The sequence below is a fragment of the Halichoeres trimaculatus genome, unplaced genomic scaffold, assembly GCF_033239565.1.
Source record: "Halichoeres trimaculatus isolate MK-OKI-2021-1 unplaced genomic scaffold, fHalTri1.1 fHalTri1_scaffold_6, whole genome shotgun sequence".
In the NCBI taxonomy this organism is placed as follows: Eukaryota; Metazoa; Chordata; class Actinopteri; order Labriformes; family Labridae; genus Halichoeres; species Halichoeres trimaculatus.
This window is the reverse complement of record NW_027437184.1, coordinates 22,193,158-22,199,157: the sequence shown is the minus strand read 5'-3', so window position 1 is coordinate 22,199,157 and position 6,000 is coordinate 22,193,158.

The following is a 6,000-nucleotide window of genomic DNA, read 5'->3' as shown; positions in this document are numbered from 1 at the left end:
TTCATAGAGAAGGTCAGAGGTTAAGCGTGTCAAGTGACACTGCCACTGAATCTTGCACAAGACATTTTGTCTCATCACCAAGTCTGGTGCTTCTTTAGGGGAGCTGTGAGGCACCTAGCTGCTGTCACAAACAACAGATTATATACAGTCCTTATTAAAACATCAACAGAAGCTGCAGGTCCTCCAGGCTGCCGAGAGATGAGGATAAATCCAGAGGGTTCTTGGTTCTTTGTACTGGTACACAAAATCTTAACTTCAAGGATGAAAAAGGAAGAGTTCCACTTCATCTGTGGCTGGTGTTTGGGGCCTTGGTAGTGTTCTGGGAGTTGAAAGTCAAACAGATCCCCGCTTTGAGTGTTGGCCTCCTACACTTTGTATAGATGAGCTTGACAGATCCATTTGTTAGTGAGGCATGAAGGTAATTACGTCCAACTTTACCAGCTCAGAGAGGAACTTTTTTAACGAAAGCTCGGGACTGCTTTTAAAATATGTTATTTCATATTCTTATAATGTGATGGGGGTTTTTTTTGTTCGTAACAATGCTCTTCAGAAATTTGTGATACATCACACATTTATTTAGATGTTTCTGAAAGATGTTCATATTCAGCGCTGTCTTTATAAAAACATTTGAAGCCATTTATGGAGCTGCGAGCTGGTGTTACAGTAAAGGCTCAAAGCAGAGATCCTCACTCAACAAGCAGCTGCTGTGCTAACTGAGCAGGAGTCCAACCTGGTGTCTTTGACTAAAACAGCACTCACTCTTAAGTGCTACACTCATCAACCAGATACTCAGATGCTTTATATCAAACTGAAAAATTGATTCAACATGCACAACTATCAATGATTAATAACCAAATAACTGTACAATCACTACAGACTTGAAAGTAGGCATTAACTGTCCCATGAGCCTTTGTTAAAACATATCTGTTGGTGTGGGAATCATAACAGCACCTTTGTGAAACAGCTGAGTCCAAGTGAATTTATTGCGGGGTCTTTTCAGCTGAGTTATGCCAAATGTTTTTGACTGGGTACTGGAGAAAATTTGTGCTCAGTCTACAAAAATGAAGACAATCGTGACGCTATGTTGTGCTATATTCTTACCATAGGCTTCAGTGTTGAACTGAGTCTTTCCCCAAAACTGATCCAATCTTCTCTTGCGAACTCTCTTGAGCTGAAATATCAAGGGGCCTTCTTTCAAGCAGCTGGCACAGAGTGTAAAGTTCTCCATATACAGATATATCTTCACATGGTGTAGAGATAAGGAAACCCTTTTCCTGAGGTAAACGGCTTAGAATTAACCCTGGAAACATCACCACACCATCATTTCTCTCCAAGCAGGCTTTACAGTGGCAGTTAAGCATTCCTTTAGGTTGCATCCCCTTATCCCAGATTTGTGCTGTCTCAGGCAGCGAATTATGATTGATTACTCTGAAAAACCACATCCACAGGTCTTAACAGTCCAGCCAAGGTTTGCTCCTCTCTGGCCAACTCTTTGCATCCTTAATAATGAGGTGCGGCGTGTAAAGAGGCAGCTAATGTATGGAAAATTAAAGCCTAAAGCACAGATTATATTATACAGATAGCTAAACATGCAGCCAAATTTGACCATTGTTTAAGTAAGATAAATTAGTCCTCTTTGCAGTAATACATTTTGTTACACAGAAAAGGCGTATTTATAAAACTTTCCAGCAGCATGGTGGACAACTTAAAAAGAGGGTTTTTGCAGAAGACATTGTAACTTGGAAGCAAACCCAGAGGCTAGACAACTTTTTGGCTTTAACACTTGATGGGGAATTTCCATTGAGTAATTGGAAGTCATCTCTGAAGTAAACTGTTTGGTTCTCATTATATGACAGTAGTGTACTCATACAAGGGTGTTTGGGACACTAGCAATACAACTAATATGAAACTTTGTAAAGAACTCGAGTTCTGAACACCCATGTTGTTGAAACAAAGAGTAGGTATGCCTTGAGTGCATCCATAGCCTCTCACAGTTTTTCACCTCAAAGACTGAAGCTTGTGATGCTGCCAATGCTGCACATATGGCATCACACCAGCTGACTGGGCAGCCTTGGCCACAGTCTGCCAGTAAGTCCATTCATATACTTAATATGAACATTCCTATGTGTGTGTAACTGTCCCGCGTGTGTATGAATATTTATAGCCAGGGACCATGAGCACGTTGGTGACACCCATGTTCCTGCTTTGTGTGTGTGTCTGGTCTGGTTCCAGGAAAGCACAGGAAGTTAAACACTCTTGATTGTCCTGCTGCGGGCCTGAATCCCATTTGGCAAGCGCTGCTGGCTGTATGGACGCCATCCACCATTCAACAGAGGTCTTACCTGCAATCAAATGACGATCTTCCTGGGAAGTTAATCCTTCTCAGAATTTCAACTTTTGGTTTGAACACATCTTAACTGCAATTTCATATACATCCAGACCAGGGCTTGACATGAACTTTTTTGCTCACCAGCCACTGTGGCTAGTGGTATCCCTGAGTTACTAGCCACTCAGTATTTTCACTGGCCACAATTTGTTGTTGGATAATTATGTTCAATATGATTAAAGCTAATGATGACATGCTAAAGTTTACTTTAAAAAGATTTACAACCTCTCTAAATGTAAATGACCCCTATGCACACTCAAAACAAGACTACATCAATGTTAAAATCCACAGGTCCTTAATCAGGGATTCAGCTCTGATAAAGTTGTGTGTAACATTGTGCTCCTTTCATATGAAAATATGCAGTCTATTAAGACATAGTAATTAAAATAGTAGTTTGTTATTGCTTATAATAAAATGGTAAAGGGGATTAATTGAACTGATAAAAACTCAGCTAGAGACACTGTCTGCTTAAATATTTATTAACGATTGTTATCACAAAATCATTTCTTTTTTCATGAGAATAACAATGAAGGAGAGGTAAATTAAATTTCCTCAGAGCTTTCATCATCAGAGTCATCTTTTTGCTTGTCTCTCTGCTCCATGTTTGAGATAAAATTCAACCCGCCAAAGTGGCCAGTGGGAGCGGCGGTGTTACCAGCCACTGCCAAAATCCACCAGCATTTGGCCGGTTGGCCGGTGTTAATGTCAAGCCCTGATCCAGACTAAGGGCTTGGTACCCAACATTTCTCTGGATAAAAACAAAGTGCACTGAATCCAATGCTTTAAGTTTCTTTGAAGAAAGAAGCACAGCCAACTTAACATTAGAGGTTTTAACATTTAAAGGGACTAGGAGGGCTTTCTAAGTGATCTTGAAAAAAAAAAATCACTTCTCAAAATATGTCTGATTAATTTTGGGGGAATTCATGGGACAGGAGAGGACAGGGGAAGTAGGGTGAGAGTGGATAGTGAGGTGCAGGAAAGAGGCCATCAGTTGGATTCGAACCAAAGGCACCCACTCAAAGGAGAACCTCATGGAGTGTGACCTGGTAAGATAGGCAGTCTGCACTCCATAACCCACTACATGGATTATCAGTGCCAAAACAGGTGATTTCTAACGCCGTGTTTCCAACAAGCAGACCGGTTCGGTTCGGTTCGGCACGCATTTTGTGACCTGGACAGATCCCCAAATAACCGAGACGAGCCGTCCCACTTTTTGGGACCCTTTTGTATGAGTGCCAGACTGAACCGATCCACTCTCAGAAGGTGGAGCAACACACTGCAGACGGTTGATTGGTCAAAAGAATCGTCAATTACCCCGACAGCAGCTGTATTTCTCCTGGCAGCACAAAGACTTCCCTGAAACGAAGCTTGAATGCACTTTGTATCAAAGAGCTACATGCCAATCACAGAGAGGACGAAATGCTGCATATATTCCATTGCTGCTCTTGTTTGCTGTGTCGCGTTTTTCTTCTTCGTTGGATTTATTATAGCTGGGTAAACTGTGTCGTGCTGCTACGGCGTCACGCTACTGTTTAACAGCTGCAGCTTTGGCATCCGGCTTACACACCGCCTACCAAGAGAGGGCACAGTTTGCTGTGGAAACGCAAACTTGATCAGGCTTAACTGTACCAAACCGTGCCAAACCGTACTGAACAAACTGCTTGGTGACAACGCGGCTTAAATTTTATTTCTCAATTTTCTTCTTGAGTCGGGACCCGACCGGATTGATTTGCAGGAAAAAAGTCCCCATGACAACACCGTGCCAGCCAACACAGTTTAGCAGTAAGAAGATCTGTGTTTTTCTCTGATGAAAACAATTTTGTAGTAATGGTTGACACTGGCAGGATTGGCAAAACAAAAAAGGAAAGGAGAGCAGAAAAAGCTAAACAGGAGAGTGATAGAGCACGGGTTTAAACACAGGTTCAGCTGTTTGTGATAATGTTCATTCCAACCCACATGCAGCATTTATTCTGCAGTGGTCTGTTCAAACCTGAGAGTCTATCAGTAAATGAAGAGTGAGGTTACGTCACACATATGGAATACATTCATACATCAGTCTCACAACATTCGAGCCACTCACCTTGTGCATGATGGCAGAAGAGAAACGTCTGCGGTCTGTAGTACGTGACTATTACATGATACTGTCATCAAAAGTAAACAACTAGCATCAGTCTCGTGTTTGAAACTCAGAAGTCGCCTTTCACCATTCTAAGAAATCCAATCAATGCATGTTAATGGCATCAGGTTGCATTACATCATGCCTGATTAGATCTAATAAGATTAGGATTAGATCATCACTTAGACACCTTCTTATCCAGACAGACGGAGGCCAAGCTGACAGTGAGAAGACAGACTCAGCCACTTAAACTCACCCTGGCCGTCTAAGGCTGTCATTACTCTTGTCGGTTTATTGAGGTCTTTTATTATCCAATCATGCCAGGACGCATTAGGACAAAGCTGTGATACACAAATCTAATTTTACTGCCACCAAATCATCCGCTCAAGACATGGAAAGGTAGGGCTCAGTCTGTGTTTACATTTCTGTGTTGCATGGAGGAAATCCAGTGGGTGCACACACATTGTTGGCATACATAGTGGAAGAAATATTAAGTACAGAGAACAAATAGGAAACAAGTGGATGCCATATGTGAACCATACAATATGGTTTCATGTGGATTAAATCTCAGACAAAAAGGAAGTGTACAAAGCCTTAAGACCCAGCGGCCATGTTGGTGGAATACCTCAATCATGGGGCGGTCAAACAGGAGACTCTTTTGGTTTATTTCATTATGTTTTTATTGCCCTTTAAGCCCTGCCAAAGCCTGCTGGATTTTTCCACTGCCAAACGGCATTGCTCATTACAGAGGACACTTGTGGAGACAGAGCACAAACAAGTCAGCAGGAATGCTGTGATGTCATTTTTAAGGAAGGTAATTAAAGGTAACTTTGGTGTAACTCCTCCATTCTGCATTCAAAAATATGTACTGAATTTTATCTATCACCACTGTTGTGTCTGAAAGCCTTTACGTTTAAGAATACCACAGTTTATGTTTGGTAAACATTGTGTAACAAGGAAATGCACAACCATAGTCCCTGTCTTTCTTTGCTGGCTTACAAAGCAGCAAAATGGATGTTAAAGGCCAACCATGCTTTGTCTTTATTGAAGCACATTGTTTTCCTTTTTGCCACATGATATGGTGGATAAAATGTCCATGTAATGATAAGCATAAGTTAACTTGACTGGAATTAATTATGTTATCAAAACACGTTTGTTTGTGTCATTTTAAAGTCTTGAAAAGAGTTGCTGTTTGTCAACTACACAATGAATAGTTCCTTATGGCTACATTTTAAAAAGTCTGAGTTTTTCTCAGGCGCCAGTTAAGGTCTGAGTTTTGGTTAGTACTATACATCTCAATTCAGAAGCCAGGGCGGTTAAATCAGACAGTAATAAGGTTTATTAAGAGCTAAGGTTGGCATGGGGCAGACAAGCGCCTTGTTTACCAGGTAATATACATTTAGTGATGTACGAAAGTGCATACACTTACAAATAACTGAGCTTTACCATAACAAGTCTAGTCTGTGTGTGGCCTTTGCTTTGTGTCTGACTCACACAC